The sequence below is a fragment of the Brienomyrus brachyistius genome, unplaced genomic scaffold (genome assembly GCF_023856365.1).
Source record: "Brienomyrus brachyistius isolate T26 unplaced genomic scaffold, BBRACH_0.4 scaffold42, whole genome shotgun sequence".
Taxonomy (NCBI): domain Eukaryota; kingdom Metazoa; phylum Chordata; class Actinopteri; order Osteoglossiformes; family Mormyridae; genus Brienomyrus; species Brienomyrus brachyistius.
In genome coordinates, this window is record NW_026042317.1 from 107,732 (window position 1) to 129,212 (window position 21,481).

Consider the following 21,481-nt stretch of genomic DNA (forward strand, 5'->3'; position numbering starts at 1 on the left):
ATATTCATGCCGCAGGACTTTCACCCTGTCTGAATTTCTTTCAAATGGCACTTTATACAATTGTTTCATCAGAACTTGATGTTTTTTAAGGATACGGCCTATTGTTGACAGAGAGACCTGTAGGACATTATTGAGAATTTGGTGATCATTGACAATATGGGCTTGAATTTCTCGAAGTCTGATTGTCTTTATTGGCCAAAACGAGGTTTATGATCTCTCTTTCTTGCTCCTGTGTGAATATAGGGCGCCTCCCTCCTTGGTGTTCTCGACGATCAATCCTATGTTGGGCAAACAAAATACATGTAGCTTACTGTAAAATGAAACATGAATACATACCAAAACGGTTGATATAGTACATGCAGTAAGCTATGGATTTTCTGTTGACGGAAGATAAGTTTCTCACCTGTGCTCCTGACGAAATGTCCGAACTATTGATGCCACTGTGTTCCTGCTTAGGTTAGGCTGTACTCTCAGTCCAGCCTCCCTCAGTGTTAGTCCGTGGTTTATTACATGGTCCACAATTGTAGCACGAATTTCGTTACACAGATTTGGTCGTCTTCTTCTTTGTGCATGTCCTACCCCTCCTCTAGGTCTTCCTCTCCCTCTTCCTCTTCCCCTACCTTGGCCTCTTCCTCCACCTTGTTCTCTCCGGATTCCCCCTCTCATCCGTACTCTTCCTCTTCTTCTGACACTGTCCATTTTTGTTGAAGACAGGTGAACTTGCCTGTTGCCTTTTTATAGTGCTTAAACACCTGATTGGTGTGTCTACATTAAGCAAACAAGTGTTTGCAAACCTGATGACTGTGTTGAACCAATTGGTTGGACAGTGCGGTAATTTGACAGTCAGTGCTTTGGTATTGCAAGGAAGTGACTTCATGATAGATTTTTGTGTGTAATGTATGTTAAGTGTGTTTAGTGTTTTGCAAATCACTGTGTGTTATGTTTTGCAAAAAGTGTGAAGCTGAAAATGTGCTTACAGTTGTGCAAATCTAGGCCGGTGTTTTGCTCCTTGAGTATAAGGATTTGTTAATTGTGAGAAAGTTTTAATTTTAGTGTCTAAGCAATTGAAAAAAACTGTAATAACTTGAAAATTGACACACTTAAGTGAACATTTTGTTTTGGCATACAGTTCATTACAAAAATGGAAAGCCCCTCATCTTGCTGGGTTTTTTATCAAGGTAACGAAACACCTTAACCTGTTAATATAAAGAAAAGAAAACGATATGATTCATAAAATTAGGGCAAACATGCCATTTTTGTTCAAAAGTCCACAAAAAACATTTAAAATTGTTTTACTTTGTCGTTGGTATGTATAAAAAGACGCTCATCTGTTTAGAATAAATGTTTGTTTCCAATAAAATTCTTTGGCTTCAATGGTTTTCCGAAAAGTGGCTCTTCTCAATTCGGTTGCCGACCACTGAGCCAGACTGACATCCACTGAGCTGGACAGAAGCATCCGTCGTGAAATTGCTAAGAGTGGCTGCATGTCTAGGCTTTTCTGTTAGTGTTCAGGTAAACAAACTATGTATATAAATTAGGTTTTCCTTTTGCTAAGCAGACAGATGAAATATCTGTGTTCAGTAATAAAATGAGTTGAATAAGTACCTCTGACTGTCAGCCTCTTTCCCATGCGCTCATGCTTTGTGTGGCTCTGCACTGCCATCTGCTGACAGAATAAAGTAGCTGCACCCAAGACATGCTAAAGTCATACTGGAGAATTTCCACAGCAATAGGCATGTTCATGTTCATTATAACCACATTCACGGTGCCTCCTGCTGACAGGCTTGATCGTAGCACATTGCTATGAGTCTTCAGTCAAACTGACACAAATGTATAACATTCATGGTAACTGATATTGTATTTCTCTCCCAAAGCACCATCTGAAGTAAGAATTGTGCTTTTGGGAAAAACAGGATCTGGAAAGTGCAGCGCAGGAAATGTTATCCTGGGGGAAGAGAACGAGTCAGTGAAGATGGTACTGAAGTGGTTTGGGGAGGAAGCCCTGAAACACACAGGTGTCCTCTTCACACAGGCTGATGGGCTTAAAGAAAACCAAACCACTGAGGAATATGTGAAGGAGAACAAGGATCTGAAGGAACTTGTTGATAAGTGTGGAGGCCGAGTCCATGTCATTCACTCTAAGCACTGGAACAGAAAAGATAAAAATGCTCAGTCTGCAGATCTCGTGGAACAACTACAGCAAGTGATGATAGAGAGGAGAGAAGCTGGGGAATCACAGGCTGTTCAGGCACTGGAGGAGATGAAGAACTGGCTGTTAGAACAAAGATCATCACACCTGATCAGGAACCAGGCCAATGGTCAGGAGGACTTTCAAGCTCTGATGGAAACCTGGATGAATCAGAGTGCAGGAGTAATAGCCTTCAGATTAAACAGCTGCTGACAGCTGTAGAGACCATGGTGACAAACAATGGCAGCAGTTATTACGGAAATAAATCACTCCAGGTAATAACAGACGCTATAGAAATGGAGGTGAAAAAGACAAAAGAAGAGATGGAGGAGAGAGGAGAGGAAGCAGGGGAGTTTGAGATCAGGAGAAGAGCAAGACAGAGAGTGAGCTGGGGCAGCAGGCGCAGCAGGAGCTGCTGATGCTGGGGCAGTTGGGCATTAGGGGCAGGAGCAGTAGTAGGAATAGTGGGTGTAACTGCGGGGGGTTTGGCTGCAGCAGGAGCCATAGGAGGGGGGGGGGGGGGGGTTGAAAGAGGCAGAGCTGCAGCCAGAGCAGACAGTGCAGGAGAGACTGCAGACAATGCAGCTGAAGCTGTGGCAGAGATGGCAGGAAAAACTGCGAAAGAAACTTGGGAATCGAGGCAGAGACTGAGAACAGCAAAGGAAACACCTTATAAAACACTGTAGTAGGTCACATGCAGGGAAGCAGCCGCCTGAGTGATAGATGCAAGTAAATAGCTGCTGCATTAATTATATGCAAGGAAAGAGCCGCTTCATTGGTTAAGCTGCAGGCAGGCAGGACTGTCTACTGTGACAGAAGTGTGGGGAGCCACACAAAAGCCAGTGAGACCTGGAGAATAAGCTCACAGACAGCTTCAGCAGGACTCTGCTAAGACGGGATGACTCTGCCCAGCATGAATGGGGTCAACTGTGATCAAATGCTGCACGTGAATCGGGGGGTTTAACCGGCATCCTACCCACATATTTTACATACATGGGCACCGACTGGGAGCATCAAGAATAATTTACTGTAAGAAGCAATGATAATAGAAAATAATGACAAAACATTTCTTCTCAAAGTATTATTAGTTATGTAATTAATGTCATCTAAAGATGAATGTCACTAATATTGTTTTTACAATTCATTAGCATATTTTGTCAAATGAAAATCTATACTTTTCTTCAACACAACGTGCAGCTTCTATCCCAAGCACAATCCACATTATTACTTAAAAGCTTATTGACCCTCTGATTCTGGTATCACTTACTTTTCAGTAATTTCAAGTAAACATTATCTGTGCTGTATTTGTATTATGAAACCAATCCTTGAGTCCAGTATAAAATAACTGAAATAAACACACAGTCATTCAAACTTCAGCACTTTGTTTTTCAATAAAAGCTGCAGCATCAAATCCGGCCAGTTCTGATCTGCCTGCCATTTTTGCCTAAAAACAAATGCTGGTGTTATCAAAAACTGTCATATAGCTATATTCCAGATTTATTACAGCCAAACACATCTCGGAGCTTCGAGGAACCTCCTTCTCCATGCATTTCCCTCCTTCTCACTCTTCCCTCAAATACTGTTACATTTGTCTTTTTTCCACACTCACACCCTGTCTTGATCATACTCTGACTGCATGGCATCCATATGCAGGGCAAACTATTTTACAGTCTTATCTTGTATAATATGACATAAACATTGAATTTGATTTTTTTATTTTCACATCCGAACACAACGCACGAACATGAAGGGATGCGTTTGCATTTGCAACCAACCCCTCCGCAAACCCCCCTGCGGAATACTGGCCACGGACCGGGGTGGGAATCCCCAAGCTGGAAGACTGTACTGCGTCATGTTAACGTTAGCTAGCTAGTTAGCATGGATACAGAGTGCACCGGACTAAAACTATAAAACATTTGCAGCCATTAACTTATAGGTGGTAGTAACACGGAAATGACTCTTTCTGCGTCAAAATAAGGTAACTCTGTGATGTTGATACTTTATCATTTCCTTTAACTTAACCGTACCTTCCTCCCATTCCTCTGTCTCTGCTTATTGACATTTAGGAGAGTGTCAGATATAAATTAACGGTGCAAAATTATCAAAGACAGACACAACAATGAAGAGATGACAAAGACACAGTTTGAAAAGTAAGTATATGTTTTATTGTAAAGCTCTTATCCTATTTTAACTTAGCATATCTTATCATATGTTAACTTAACCTATCTTATTATGTTTTAACTTAGCTTATCTTATCCTATTTTAACTTATCCTATCTTATCTTATCTCATCCTATCTCTTTTGTACATTAACACTTAAACAGTATCTCTATTATCCCTCCGTCCCCGCCCATAACCCACAAGTCCATCAGGAACAATGCCTCTGCAGTCAGTCCTCCTTCTCCGGCCATATCCCATAAGTCCATGGATCCTTGTCAGGAGTTGCTGTTCCGCCGATCGCTGACGCTGCCCCTGGCCTCTCTCTGGTTGTAGATCGCAGGAGCCGTTGCTGTCGGTTCGATGAAGGTACTTCAGTTGGGGCCTCTTCCTCATCGCTCCTGCTTCCTCCAGCGTGGGTAGCCTGTCCCTCCCGCTCCACGGACGAACCCTCTGGCCACGGTGATTTTCTTCTCTTCCAGTCTGGAACAGCCGGTTGTTAAAACAAGGAAAGATTATTGATATAACACATTTTATGCTGTAATTAAAGTGTTCTAATAAGGTCTCTTAAGCCAGGGCTTTACCTTCGGCATGTCAGACACCCTCCGTGTCGATCGGGGCTGCTTGTCCGTGTCATCCTTCTTCTTAATCACGCCTTCATTCATTGTTATTTTTACTTTAATTGTAATTTTAATTTTAATCTTAACTATGTTTATTTCTTTGTTCTCCATTCTTTAGATGGCAAGACACTTCAAAATGCAACCAGTCGTTAAGATGCTCGAAAGCAGTTTGAGAAGATAAGTACATGTGATTCAAAAGCAATCAAGTTGTTGTCACGGACGCCCATTCGTACCATAACAGACAATGCGATCCTATGCAGCTCGTCGGCGACTTTCGGCCGCGTTCGGCTCCGATTCGACTGTAAGCAGATTGCCACTCTGACGTATGTGGCGCGAGACTCGGGCTTTCGGACTCAAACGCTCATAGCAATAAATCTTATGGAGAATCTCCATTAATCCATTTAAAACCTAAAACTGGTTGCATCAGAAGCGTTTCAGCAGTTTGCAAACCATAAAGACTATTTACAAGGTAATGAAACTGTTATATAAATGTGAATACGTGTGTAGGCTTGTCCCGAATTGAAAATCTCATGCCAACAAGCTGACCCAAGTTGGCAACCCTGCGTAAGTCGCCCCCCTTATTTTATATGCAAAAATGATCATATGCAGGGGGCACATAACTGATATGAAAGTACTCATTCGCTGTCTAAAGCGATACGCGCGGTAATGTTTTGTAGCAGCGCAAATGCGTATTTACTTTATGTGCATACGCGCTGTTATGACAAGAAATCATTGTGTATTTTAGCCTTCATGCCGCGAAAGAATTACAAATTAGCCTAAATGTTAAGATGCACGGTAATTTCTTGTCATAACAGCGTGAATGCACATAAAATAAATACGCATTTGCGCTGCTACAACAAGGAGTTGCCCCGCGTGTACGAGGAATGCGTACTTGCGCACCATGCAGTTATGTGCGCTCCTGATCATATGTATAGTATATTGTACAATAAATGCTATAATATTTAAGTCGTATCGTTTGCTGTTTTTTAATATTTTAATCATCATTTTCTTCGTTCATTCCTGACGACAATTGGGCCAGAGACTGTCATACGCTCTCGGTAACACTCACAACCAGATGTAGCACAACAGTGAAACATTTACAAATGTGACAAAAGGTCTTCTCTGTGTCCATTAATTCACACATAGAGTTTTAATCCCGTTTCATGAAAAGCTGTAGTTATGTTGCCCCTGACAATTCCAAAATTCTTTTTGCAGCAAACTGACAAACCGAATAAGCCCAGGACACTGGAAAATGCTTGAAAAACATGGTAAAGTAGATTTCAGCATTTTCTGTCGTTACATTTGTATTAGAATTGTAAGAAATGTTTTCGTTAGTATTATATTGCATTTTGCCGGATGTTCCTCAACAGATTGGTTCTGTGGACTGTGGCGCGTTCCTGTTGATTGTTGTCACGTCACGGATCGGGGAAGCAGGAGCAGGAAGATGGAGAATCTGGAAACCAGCTAGGAACACAGGACAATAGAAGTAGGGACTTAAATGACTGGACGGGGAAAATATATTTTGACGCGGAGTTCAATACATAGAACTAATGAAAACAACTGGAAACAGCGAATGACATCGGGATTCCACACGAGGTTAACGAGGGGGCGTGGCACTCGGGAGGATCGGACGAGCGCGCGTGACAATTGTAAGAGAGACCACCTTGAATTGTTGGACTTAACACTTGTGATACAGAGAATGTATTGAAGTGTTTTTCCCCTCCCTTTTATCAGTATGCACTGTGCATGGCCTTGGTGTGTCTTGAGTATTACAAAATGCACCATGAACTGTCTGTATTATATATCTATATTATATTTTTATTTAGGCCATAATATGTGATCTTGATCTGTGGTTTTTCAGTGAGTTGGAGGGATTTGACAAAAACATCCTTTTAGAAATGCGTGAGGAAGTAAGTTCTTTTCTTTTTGACAAGTAGTGTATCTGTCAGGTTTGTGACACAACAGAGAAATTAAATATTTTATTTCACTCCTCAGGGTCAAGACTCTGGTCTCCAGCTCACCGCTCTGTGTTACATCTCCATGGCCATTTTGTCTGATAGTATCATTCGATTTTTCTATGCTATAGTTTTTTTATGTTTAATCATTGCACGGTATATAAATTATTATAAATAATAGTTTATTTTCCTCGTGATGTATGTGTGCCTAAAAGTATTAAATAGAAGTAAAAGTTTCCTCAGTAATGTATTCCATGAACTGATATTTTCCCAACAAAACCCATGTTTGCATTCAAGTCTCTGTCATATTTTCTACATAATATTTGCAACAACCATTATGAAAATTTTGCAGAATATGTACTACAAGCCTCTCCAGTTGCAGCCACACCCATATCCAAACTCACATATAAGGTATATTTGTATATTGTTTCCAAGGTACCAGCATTCCTACAGAACCATGTTACATAATATATCCACATATAGGCAATTTCAGTGTGAGTCCTGATGCATTATGCATACTGCTTTCAAATCTGTCATCAAAGCATTGACTGTAAAAAACATGGAGACCAAAATGTCTCTAAAAGGTGAAAACGCAACATGTCAAGCGCCCCCTACTGGCTGGCTGCAGTACTATTATTAGCACCACCCATACCAATGTGTTTCAGTGGTAAGAGGCGATTTTCCACATTACTTTCATGTCTTTCCATCTACACAATAACAAAACATTTCTTCTCAATGTATTATTAGTTATGTAATTAATGTCATCTAAAAATGAACGTCACTAATATTATTATTACAATTACTTTGAATATTTTGTAAAATGAAAATCTATACTTTTCTTCAACACAACGTGCAGCTTCTATCCTAAGCACAATCCACATTATTACTTAAAAGCTTATTGACCCCCTGATCCTGGTATCACTTTTCAGTCATTTCAAGTAAACATCATGTGTGTTGTATTTGTATGAGGAAACCAATCTTATCAACATCAACAACTGAAATAAACTCACAATCATTCAAACTTCAGCACTTTTTAATTTTGTTTTGTCTTTCATTAAAAGCTGCAACATCAAATCTGGCCAGTTCTGATCTGCCTGCCATTTTTGCCTAAAAAATAAATGCTGGTGTTATCAAAAACTATGTCATATAGCTATATTCCAGATTTATTACAGCCAAACACATCTCGGAGCGCCGAGGAACCTCCTTCTCCTTACATTTGGGGAAGATGGTGGCGCAGGAGGTAGTGCTATCGTTTAGCAACCAGAGAGTTGCAGGTTCAAGCCCTAGTTTCTACTGACCCCATGAAAGTGTCTTTGAGCAAGACACTGAACCCCAAATTGCTCCTGGCGTGCAGGTTGGCGCCTTGCATGGCAGCCTCCGCCCCCGGTGTGTGGATGGGTGAATGTGAGGCATGAATTGTAAAGCGCTTTCAGTTCTCATAAAAGTAGAAAAGCACATTTACCATGTGTGTTTTGGATTTGGATTGTATTGGTGTGTAGTCAATCGCTCATGTACATGCTCAATCGCAGTAACATTTTCACAGGAATTTCGGAGACAGAAGTGCTAATTCTATGGGGGTGTATTCAGTGGGAAAGGTGTGTATGTAGGGCATGTCCCCCCCTTCGTCGTGTTAGATATTCTGTTTCCCCCCCTGTGTGTTAAGTAGTGGGGTTGCTCTTGCATGTTTAATAAAAGATTGTACTACACTGCTTGTCCTGGCATATTGCCTGTGGTTTGGGGGGAGGTTAATCTGTGTGTGTGACCGTGAGTGACACGACATGTGTGCTACAGTATACATCCAGTATGTAACTGTATAAAGTAAAACTCACTGTGTAATATAAAATGCAAATGGAATACTGTAATATGAAACATTGCAGTAAGAGGACAATATTACAGTACAGGGCACATTGTTGGATTACATATCTGTTGGCTCTATTAAATGTTTGAATGGTTGAGGACATGGTTGTTCTCCCATCATTCGGCCGACCAGCCTCAGCCATTGTAAGGCCATGATTGAGGACCGAAATATATATATACAGTACTGTGCAAAAGTCTTAGGCAGACAAAGAAAATGATGTTTAGATTATCCTCCTGTTGGTGTAAAACTATGATATGATGCCTGTCAAAGTGTGTCAGCTTCGCCATTTCAGAACCTCTGCTAAAATCATCCTAGTATTTGCAGCGACCGTCCAGTGCAGCCATGTATTTTTTGGCTTGGCCACTAGCAGACCTCATACAGCTAGTCAATCTGTCACTGACTTTTTAAACCAATATATTTATATATTTAATTGAGCTATTTGTGAAATTTAACAAAATCATGGAACGGCTGAGGTCCCCCTGAGGAGAAGTTTGGGAACTGAAGCGGTGTTCATCTAGCCATCCAACTAGATATCAGTAACTTTTTAGAAAACTTAAGAAATTATTACTAGTTTTTATTGTGTTACTCTTAATTTGCACCCGTTCTAATGTTAAATTGTGCTTTTTTTTCTAAGCCAAAGTACACTTGCTACCCAGATAAACAGCTTCAAACATTTCTTTGGACTGCCTAAGACTTTTGCACAGTACTGGATATATATACATGCACAGTTGTACAGATGTATAGAGAACATGCTTGAGCGATTATGACAACCATTTTGCAGGTAATGAGTTATATAATGAACTAACACCAGATGTCAGACTTTTCAACAGAGAACCAGTATAATATATTTTGACCAACATGTCATGAACAATTGAAAATGTAGGATTGTACATAATTATTCGCATGACTGAGCCAAAGCATTTGCAATTTGACCAAAAGAATGAGACTTTGCATTTATGATGTGCAAAAGGGACTCGATGATGTGGAGGTTGTACAAGTAGTTATGAGAATTTCATTTCTGATCTGAGAAATGTACCAAAGCGACCGAGAAAACCTTGTTCTGCTGTACACTAGAGTAAATGCATGGGCTGGACTATTCACAGTCCCTTAGAAGAAGCTAAATCACATTTCCTTGGAATTACATCAAATAAAATACTCTATTATTTTAGAAATCTGCTGCAATCTGCTGAAGGGCTGTTTGCTCTGGTGGGTCCAGGCCAGTCATTGGCAACGTCAGCACTGGTGTTTTGACAGGTCGCTGCTGCCTGTATTTTGTCTGAAATTTTGTGGTTTCCTTTCAATAAGCTGTCAGGCTGTAGAGTCACACAGAGGCTGTTCTTCCCTGACTTCAGCTCTGAAGTCAAACCTCAGAGAGCTGGATCTGAGCTACAATCACCCAGGAGACTCAGGAGTGAAGCTGCTCTCTGCTGTACCGGAGCATCCCAGCTGTAAACTGGAGAAGCTGAAGTGAGTAGAGAATGAATATTTTATGTTGGTTTAAGTCAAGTTTATTTGTATAGCACATCTTCATACAAGAAGGTAATTCAAAGTGCTTTCCAGAAAAGATGATTAAAAATAAAATGCATAATGCACAAAGTAAAATCGTGGGAATACATATGAAAATAAAACATTTAGTGCATGTGTGAGTGACTGGTGTGTGAGTAACTGGTGTGTGAGTGTGCCCTGCGATGGGCTGGCCCCCCATCCTGGGTTGTTCCCTGCCTCGTGCCCATTGCTTCCGGGATAGGCTCCGGGCGACCCGATAGGATAAGTGGTTTGGAAAATGGATGGATAAAACAATAAATTAAAAGAACATGACATATAAGGACAGATATTAGAAGTGACAAACTGCCAGTCCCATCAGACTGCCATCGCCCTGCGGCCCAGGGTGCTCCGGTGACAGGAGCACTTATGTTCCACCATGCTGTTCGTTATGGACACACTGTGGGCAGCACAGGGATTCAGATCGGCCAGGCCGTTCCTCCCAATCACACCCTTCCAGGTTTCACTGTCGCTACGCACATCAGCGTTTATGTCGCCCAGCAGGACGATGCAGTCCCCACGGGGGGCACCTCCCAGCCCCCCTCTCAGGTCTCCAAGCAGGCCAGGTTCTCTGAGCTGGTGTTCGGTGCATACGCATAAACAGTCAGACCCCGTCCCCCAACTCGAAGGGGAAGGGAGGTAACCCTCTCACTCACTGGGGTGAACTCCAACGTTCTGGCACTGAATTTGGGGGGGGGGGGCTATTAGCTTATTTCACAGAGGTCACCATTTTCAAAATGAAAACAAGGCTGAGGTGGGATTAATTCCACAAAATTCGTTGATGCTAGTGTGCCATATTGTTGTGAACCAGGATGTACATCTTATCAAAGACGAGAATGTGATCAAGGTTTGTCTTTCCCTTGATTTCCTTGTAACCGGGACACTTAGAAGCTCAGTTCAAAGTTAGAAAACACACTTTTGCAGAATCATGGATTTACAGTAGTGAGGATGTATCATATAACCAAGCTGCCTCCTGCTATAATTCCTCACAGTGGGGCTGAAGATTTTTATTTTCTATGTGAAAACCCATGATCCATTGGAGGTGAAGTACCTGACTCTGCTTGGACCTAAAATATATTCATACCCCTTTGATTAACTCTGTAATGTACCATATATGTTTAGTAATATGTATCCAGCGTTTTCAGCCTCTCTCAGGATAATAGTGCTTGTGCTTGTTGTCTCAGAAAATTGTAAATTCAGAAAATAAATCAAGCTTGTTAATGACTAACGTTAGTCATTCACGCTGCAAACAATATTTTGATATTTGCTGATTAGCTAGTACATTAACACTTAGGCTACGCCTGTCAAAATCGTTAACTTACCTTTAATATCAGTAATGTTACCCTCTATTCAGTTGCTGTATCCTTTTAACAGAACTGCTCTTGATATTCAACATCCCTCCTCAGCCCATTTTTCAGCATCGTTTATGGTAAAATGTGGCACCAGCCAAAGTTTACGGTCCAAGCCGTTGTTATGTGACTGTACTTCCAGGCTTCCACTTGGGGTGACTCCCTCCTCTGCCTCGCTTTCCATTCAAAATGGCGGCCGTGTGAAATCAGCACATAAGTAGACCCACACCTGCCCAGCGCCTCTCACCAGGGGCAAGTCAAGAGTGGAATAGAGGGGAGTCCAGCCCCTCTCAAGCCCAACATGTGCATATATTTAGTCGGTATCTCTCTACCTCCCCAACCAGCTCAGGTTCCTTTCCCACCAGAGAGGTTACATTCCATGTTCCTAGAACCAGAACTGGTAGCCGATGATCGGTCCGCCTAGGCCCCTGCATACACTGCCACCTCATCCACACTGCACCCAACCCCCACAACTCGCCCCGCAGATCTGACACGGTTCCCTGGTAACCAGCCGACACCTGCCACACTGCTCCATAATGTCAGGCCAGCGTCCACCTCTCTGTCCCCTGATGCCTGGCCAGCACCCACCTCAATGTCCCCAGACGTCCAGCCGGCGCCGACCTCATCTCCTGACGGCCTGCTGGTGCCCACTTTCTATCCTGACGTCCCATGGGCACATGCCACCAGCCCAGAGAAGATGGATCCAGAGGATGTCCTGCTGGACTGCCCTGGGTCCTGCTACGTGGTCCCTCCTTCATCCCAGACTCCGGTTACTCTGGTCCCAGTTTCTTGGGTGGTCACCAGTATCAACAGGAGTCCAAGAAAGCGGCAGGCAGAATGTCTGTCTCCCAGAGAGGGTTTGCCAGTCTCTGCTCTTGCCCTGTATGTGCCTTGCCATCTTCCTGTTCCTGTCCTGTTGTCTCCTTGCTGCCCTACTGCTCTGCGGTTCTCTCATCACCTCCCAACCCCTCACGTCCTCCAGCCCTGCTGGCCCCCCCAGACCCTCTGGTCCTGTGATTCGGCAGAGTTCAGCCTCACCTGGAAAGGGGCCTAGGAGGGTCCCCAGCCCCGAATCTTCACCTGGCTTCCCTGGATGCCCCATGTTATTCCATTTTGTGCCTCAGTGTTTGTCTTGTTGCTCTGTCCCGCCTGTATCTCTCCTTGTCTTCTGCATCCTGTGCCCCTGTTCTTGTTGACCCTCCAGCTGTCCGTCCTGTTTTGGGGTCTGACAGCACTGCTGTACCTGTGGCTCCTAGCTTTTCCTTTATCCGCTCCATGTCCTTAGTGATGTCCTGCAACTGCTCTTATGTCTGGTGTTGCTGTCTGTCTAGTGTTCTGTCTAGTCTTGTCTGGTCTTGTCCTGTCTACCATCTGTTCTGTCGTCCCCTGTCTAGTCCAGAGTCCAGTCTGGTTCCATCCCTGTTGTCTAACCCCCTTGGATTTCATGGCCGGAGCGCATGCTTTTGGTGGGTTGGGGGGGGGGGGGGGGGGTACTGTCACATTAAGCAATGCCATTCTTATCCAATATGCTTGTCCATTTATGTGTCAACGCATGTTCTGACCATCCATGCTCTCTGCCTCCCCACATTTCCAGGTGCTGCCCAGGGGGGGGGGGGGGCACCATCTCAGCTGAAGTCCTGGTTCTGTCCCATGGAGGGGTGACACTGCGAATTGGACCTGCTAACTGTGTCATCCTGGGTGCAGCCTTGAGTGTCACCCTACACAGGCCAGCGTGGAGAACAGGCTTATTGACAGACTTTAATCACACCTCACACCTGGCCTTTAGCAAGCAGCTCCACTCTTTTCTGTTCTCAGTAATATTAGTCTGCCCGGGGGGGTTGGGCAGCCAGTTGTCCATGTGCTCCCAGAGGTCTTTTTTTCTCCTTACTAGGGGTTTATTGGTTCCTCTCCTCCGTTGTCATCTGGCTTTCTTTATTTAATATCTTTCTTTCCTTTTTCCCGTTGTGTATTACTGTCTTTAATGATGTTGAAATGTATGACTACACATCTATGTAAAGTGCCTTGGGACGACTCTGTGAGGCACTATATAAAAATGAAATTAAATGTCCCGCCTCCTCCCTGACGTGGCTCTAACAGGCCATGTTTGCTGCTTGTTGGTCTCACGTCTCGTTCCAGCCCTCGTGTTAAACACTCCCAGCTGTCTCCAGTCTCTTCCATCATTAGTCCTCCATTTAAGTGCTTCCTGGTCCTGTGTTCCCCAGTTCGATCACTGATGTTGTGCCTTATGTGTTGCCGGCTCCATAGCCTCCCATCCTGATCCCAGTAAGTCCCTGTTTGGTGTCTGAGAAACACCTGCTGCACGAGTCTTTCATCCCGGTGACCACGACACCAACCACCAGTGATGTCTGTGGAGCCCAGAAATACCAGCCTAGCTGCACTAGTGCCCAGGCAGCACCTTGACAGCAGCATGTTTGCATTGTTATATTTGCCTCACTTGTTCACCACTTTCAGCAACAGTATCTGCTATGTACTAGAACTGTAATCATATGTGAGTGAGTCTGTCTGCTTTGAAGGAGCAGAGATCCCAGCTCCTTACTGTAGGTACAGGGCACAGAAACGGGTAAATCCTGTAAGGTAACATTCTTACAGTCAGCATAGATTCCAACACAGTTCTGGAATATGAAGTTCATAGTCAGTCATCATTTTGTAGCATTAAAATGTAACTTTTAAATAAATCCTAACAGTATGTGTGATTGTGGGGGGGTGTGGGGTCTCGGGGTGTAACCTCTGTCTCTTGGCTTGTTTCCTGTCCCTCCTGCTGTATGTGTGAAGTCTGCATGTTCTTCCAATGTGGGCTTTCTCCTCCTACTTTGGAGAACATGAAACTGCGATCAGCCGATTGGAATCTCTAAGCTGCCCTTAGTGTGAGTCTGTATGTGTGAGTTTGTGCTCTGCTATAAACTAGTATCCTGTCCATTGTGTCCCCCGCCCTGTGCCACCTGGGACAGGCTCCAGGCTCCCCACCCCCCCGTACAGGATAAGCAGTAATGCAGGACGGCTCCACACTGTTCCAAAGAAATGGCGCTACAGCTCCCTTCAGGACTTCAGACCAGCTGCTCTCACTTCACACCTCCAGGCTTGTGGGTGTGGTTCCCACTCCTGGTTCTGCATGTACAGCTTGCATGTTCTCCCCGTGTTCCTGTGGGTTTCCTCAGGTTTCCTCATGCTGTCCAAGATCATGCAGTTTGGTGAATTAGTGTCTCTTGATTGTCCTCAGCATGTGAGTGAGTGTTTGCCCTGTGATGGACTGGCATCCCATCCAGGGTGTCTCTGCCTTGTGCCCTGTGCTTCCTGTGATGTGTGTGTCCCATAACCCTGTACTGGATAAGTGGTTATTGGAATTAGTTGGTATGGGGCGCTGTTTGTAAAGGTAGCAAACATTTTTGTACTTGCCACTTTTTCAACATTTAGTGCAATTTTCTGACTTTTAGCTAGAAGTCAATGGTGTTGTGGATCATCAGGTTTTTTTGCTGTGTAAATTATGTTCGAAATTGTTTATCATATGTAAATATAAATGGTTTGTCTATATATAAATATTAAATGTAAATGTAAATATAAATATAAATGTTAAATATAAAACTTAAATCTAAATGTTAAATCTAAATGTAGACTCTAAATGTTGAGAATGTATGCAAATTAGCCACGCCCATTTCTGTAAAATGGGCGGTACCAATGAGAGCGCAGGATAGGGCTGATGCGGGACAACATGGCGAATTTCGCTCTCTTAGAGGCCATAGAATGTGCAGTTTTGGCAGGTGTTTGCGCTGCGTTACATGGTATTGCTACACAGCCGGGAGCAACATAATGTACACCTTCCACTGTGGCATCGAGAAGTTTTATAGTGGGTAATATTTGTGTGAGTTTATCCATGACAGTATGGTATTGGATCAGTGGGTAACGCCTCAGTGAGGTTATCCATGTCAATATGGTATTACATCAGTGGGTAATGCTTGTGGGAGGATATCCATGTCAGTATGGTATTAGATCAGTTAGTAATGCTTCTGGGAGGTTATCCATGACAGTATGGTATTAGATTAGTGGGTAATGCTTGTGGAAGGTTATCCATGACAGTATGTTATTAGATCAGTGGGTAACGCCTGAGTGAGGTTATCCATGACATTATGGTATTAGATCAGTGGGTAACGCCTGAGTGAGGTTATAGATGTCAGTATGGTATTAGATCAGTGGGTAATGCTTGTGGGAGATTATCCATGGCAATATTTTATTGGATCAGTGGGTAATGCTTCTGGGAGGTTATCCATGATAGTATGGTATTGAATCAGTGGGTAACACCTGAGTGAGGTTATCCATGTCATTATGGTATTAGATCAGTGGGTAATGCTTATGGAAGGTTATCCATGACAATATGGTATTGGATCAGTGGGTAATATTTGTGTGAGTTTATCCATGACAGTATGGTATTGGATCAGAGAGTAATGCTTGTGGGAGGTTATCCATGACAGTATGGTTTTAGATTAGTGGGTAATGCTTGTGGGAGGTTATCCATGACAGTATGGTATTAGATCAGTGGGTAATGCTTGTGGGAGGTTATCCATGACAGTTTGGTATTAGATCAGTGGGTAACGCTTGTGTGAGGTTATCGATGTCAGTATGGTATTAGATCAGTGGGTAATGCTTGTGGGAGGTTATCCATGTCAGAATGGAATTGGATCAGTGGGTAATGCTTGCGGGAAGTTATCCATGACTGTAGGGTATTGGATCAGTGTGTAACGCCTGAGTAAGGTTATCCATGTCAGTATGGTATTAGATCAGTGGGTAATGCTTGTGGGAGATTATCCATGACAGTATGTCATTGGATCAGTGGGTAATGCTTCTGGGAGGTTATCCATGACAGTATGGTATTGAATCAGTGGGTAACGCCTGAGTTAGGTTATCCATGTCAGTATGGTATTAGATCAGTGGATAATGCTTGTGGGAGGTTATCCATGACAATATGATATTGGATCAGTGGGTAATATTTGTGTGAGTTTATCCATGACAGTATGGTATTGGATCAGTGAGGTTATCCATGTCAATATGGTATCAGATTAGTGGGTAATGCTTGTGGGAGGATATCCATGTCAGTATGGTATTAGATCAGTTAGTAATGCTTCTGGGAGGTTATCCATGACAGTATGGTATTAGATCAGTGGGTAATGCTTCTGGGAGGTTATGCATGACAGTATGGTATTAGATCAGTGGGTAACGCCTGAGTGAGGTTATCGATGTCAGTATGGTATTAGATCAGTGGGTAATGCTTGTGGGAGGTTATGCATGACAGTATGGTATTGGATCAGTGGGTAATGCTTGTGGGAGGTTATCAATGTCAGTATGGTATTAGATCAGTGGGTAATGCTTGTGGGAGTTTATCCATGACAGTATAGTATTAGATCAGTGGGTAATGCTTGTGGGAGGTTATCCATGACAGTATGGTATTAGATCAGTGGGTAACGCTTGTGTGAGGTTATCGATGTCAGTATGGTATTAGATCAGTGGGTAATGCTTGTGGGAGGTTATCCATGTCAGAATGGAATTGGATCAGTGGGTAATGCTTGTGGGAGATTATCCATGACAGTATGGTATTGAATCAGTGGGTAACGCCTGAGTTAGGTTATCCATGTCAGTATGGTATTAGATCAGTGGATAATGCTTGTGGGAGGTTATCCATGACAGTATGGTATTGAATCAGTGGGTAACGCCTGAGTTAGGTTATCCATGTCAGTATGGTATTAGATCAGTGGGTAATATTTGTGTGAGTTTATCCATGACAGTATGGTATTGGATCAGTGAGGTTATCCATGTCAATATGGTATCAGATTAGTGGGTAATGCTTGTGGGAGGATATCCATGTCAGTATGGTATTAGATCAGTTAGTAATGCTTCTGGGAGGTTATCCATGACAGTATGGTATTAGATCAGTGGGTAATGCTTCTGGGAGGTTATGCATGACAGTATGGTATTAGATCAGTGGGTAGCGCCTGAGTGAGGTTATCCATGTCAGTATGGTATTAGATCAGTGGGTAATGCTTGTGGGAGGTTATCCATGACAGTATGGTATTAAATCAGTGGCTAACAGTTGAGAGGGGTTATATATGACAGTATGGTATTAGATTAGTGGGTAATGCTCTATGGAGGTTATCCATGACAGTATGGTATTAGATCAGTGGGTAACGCTTGAAAGAGATTATCCATGACAATATGGTATTAGATCAGTGGGTAACGCTTCTGGGAGGTTATCCATGACAGTATGGTATTAGATCAGTGGGTAACTCTTGATGGAGGTCAGCCAGGACAGTATGTTGGTAGGTCAGGGGTGACGTTTGGGCCCTTCTATGTATTGACACTATTGTGCTGGAAGGGTTCGTGTCCCTCTGTGAGGTTAGCAGCTATGTTGTTGGGGGAGCTGCCCCTCTTTGGGTCTCCTAAGGCAAATTGTTTCTGGGTGAGCGGCCAGACAAAGTGTGAGTCACTAACACTAAGGATCATGTGACCCTGCCCACATTGGGGAGACCGGGACCCTTCCCTGGAGCAGGTGAGCGCCTAATTTACATGGGCCTCCTCTGCAGGGCGAGCCGTGGGGGTTGGGTGCAATGTGGATCAGGTGGCAGTGTATGCAGGGGCCTAAGCGGACCCATCATTGGCTACCAGTTCTGGTTCTAGGAACATGGAATGTAACCTCTCTGATGGGAAAGGAACCTGAGCTGGTTGGGGAGGTAGAGAGATACCGACTAAATATATGCACAGGTTGGGCTTGAGAGGGGCTGGACTCCCCTCTATTCCATTCTTGACTTGCCCCTGGTGAGAGGGGCTGGACTCCCCTCTATTCCACTCTTGACTTGCCCCTGGTGAGAGGCGCTGGGCAGGTGTGGGTCTACTTATGTGCTGATTTCACACGGCCGCCATTTTGAATGGAAAGCGAGGCAGAGGAGGGAGTCACCCCAAGTGGAAGCCTGGAAGTACAGTCACATAACAACGGCTTGGACTGTAAACTTTGAGCTGGTGCCACATTTTACCATAAACGATGCTGAAAAATGGGCTGAGGAGGGATGTTGAATATCAAGAGCAGTTCTGTTAAAAGGATACAGCGACTGAATAGAGGGGAACATTACTGATATTAAAGGTAAGTTAAGGATTTTGACAGGCGTAGCCTAAGTGTCAATGTACTAGCTAATCAGCAAACATCAAAATATTCTTTGCAGTGTGAATAACTAACGTTAGTCATTAACAAGCTTGATTTATTTTCTGAGTTTACAATTTTCTGAGACAACAAGCACTATTATCCTGAGATAGGCTGAAAATGCTGGATACATATTACTAAACATATATGGTACATTACAGCGTTAATCAATGGGGTATGAATATATTTTAGGTCCAAGCAGAGTCAGGTACTTCACCTCAAATGGATCATGGGTTTTCACATAGAAAATAAAAATCTTCAGCACCACTGTGAGGAATTATAGCAGGAGGCAGCTTGGTTATATGAAACATCCTCACTACTGTAAATCCATGATTCTGCAAAAGTGTGTTTTCTAAATTTGAACTTAGCTTCTAAGTGTCCCGGTTACAAGGAAATCAAGGGAAAGACAAACCTTGATCACATTCTTGTTTTTGATGATGTACATCCTGGTTCACAAGAATATGCCACACTAGCATCAACGAATTTTGTGGAATTCATCCCACCTCAGCCTCGTTTTCATTTTGAAAATGGTGACCTCTGTGAAATAAGCTAATAGCCCCCCCCCCAAATTCAGTGCTAGAACGTTGGAGTTCACCCCAGTGAGCGAGAGGGTTACCTCTCGTCTCCTTCGAGTTGGGGGAGGGGGTCTGACTGTTTATGCGTATGCACCGAACACCAGCTCAGAGTACCTGGCCTGCTTGGAGACCTGGTAGGGGAGCTGGGAGGTGCCCCCCGTGGGGACTGCATTGTTCTGCTGGGAGACATTAACGCTGATGTGCGTAGCGACAGTGAAACCTGGAAGGGTGTAATTGGGAGGAACGGCCTGGCCGATCTGAATCCCTGTGCTGCCCACAGTGTGTCCATAACGAACAGCATGGTGGAACATAAGTGCTCCTGTGACCGGAGCATCCTGGGCCGCAGGTCGATGACCGATGGCCGTCTGATGGGACTGGCAATTTGCTACTTTTAATATCTGTCCTTAAATGTTTCATGTTCTTCTAATTTAATTTTTTATTGTCATATTTAGTCGTACGATTTTACTTTGTGCATTAAGAATTTTATTTCTTATCATCTTTTCTGGAAAGCACTTTGACTGACCTTCTTGTATGAAAATGTGCTATACAAATAAACTTGACTGAAACCGACATAAAATATTCATTCTCTACTCACTTCAGCTTCTCCAGTTTACAGCTGGGATCCTCCAGTACAGCAGAGAGCAGCTTCACTCCTGAGTCTCCTGGGTGATTGTAGCTCAGATCCAGCTTTCTAAGGTTTGACTTCAGAGCTGAAGTCAGGGAAGAACAGCCTCACTGTGACTCTACAAGCCTGACAGCCTATTGAAAGGAAACCACAAAATTTCAGACAAAATACAGGCAGCAGCGACCTGTCAAAACACCAGTGCTGACGTTGCCAGTGACTGGCCTGGACCCACCAGAGCAAACAGCCCTTCAGCACCCCCCCCCCCCCCCTTCCCCCATCCCAGGTCTCCCTGTTGCTGATAAAAAGCTGCCATTCGGGGGTAATATTCTGCACTTGGGTTTGCCTGAGTGCCTCTGTTCCTGCAGCTGCCACACACTGTTCACTGAAGCTCACCTTTTAGCGTCACTGACTGTAATAACAGACATAAATGATTGGCTTCTAAATTAGACCATCCAGTGAGAGCGACCCACTGCATCAAACAACTGGACTCTCTCATCCCCAGTCCTGCCAGAAGAAGAGCACTGAGGACAGAGAGGATGAGACCCTGGACTGACATCAAGATCAAATGGTGTGACATCATAGAAACCGTAAAAGGCCCACGGTCGAGCAGAGAACCACCCGTGAGGAAGTGAGGAATGCCGACAGGAGGCGGTTGGTATTAGATCAGTGGGTAATGCTGGTAGAGTAACCAGTTCTCCCACCCACTCCTTATTTATTACATCCTTCTTCCTTTGAATTTTTGCCTGCTGTCGTGTCACAGAGACACAGAGTTTGGCCAAAACACACTGATGCTCTTTTTTGGGCAATGTAACAATGCTGCTGATATAAGACCCATACAGAGTATCAGACATATGAGTGTCCCAGTTTACCTCTGTCCCATTTAACATTCACCCAGCCCAAAAGGTCTCACAGTACATTCCATACCTGTTGGCAATATGAATACAATGAATGATTTCAATGATCAAATTCACCTTGTACTGCAAAGGAAGAACTGCAATCAACTGCATTCCCTGGCACAACAACCGCCCTGTGTACCAATCGACGTGTCTGGAGGGCTAAGAGCTGCCAGCCATCGCTGTGACCGGGTCCCTCATCCTATATGAAGCCGCTCAGTCCCCACAAGCCGTAGTGAGGAATTGTCTCTATGAAAAATGACCCTTTTCTTTCCCGAGTGCTTGCAGCTCCCTCTGTGTTGTCCTGTGTGTGTGACGCAGCTCCTGACCCCCTGCCCAGTCAGCATGATCCCCAATCCCCATTTATCCCCAGTTATCACTTTGCGAGGCTGGAGACGTCCTGCCATTTCCTGCAGACTTCAGTCCCAGATCACTGATGGCCACAGTAGCCTTTCATCCCGGCAGTGATTCCCTCCATTGTTCCCCCACCTCCTCCATTAGTTGTATCGCCGCCTTGCAGAG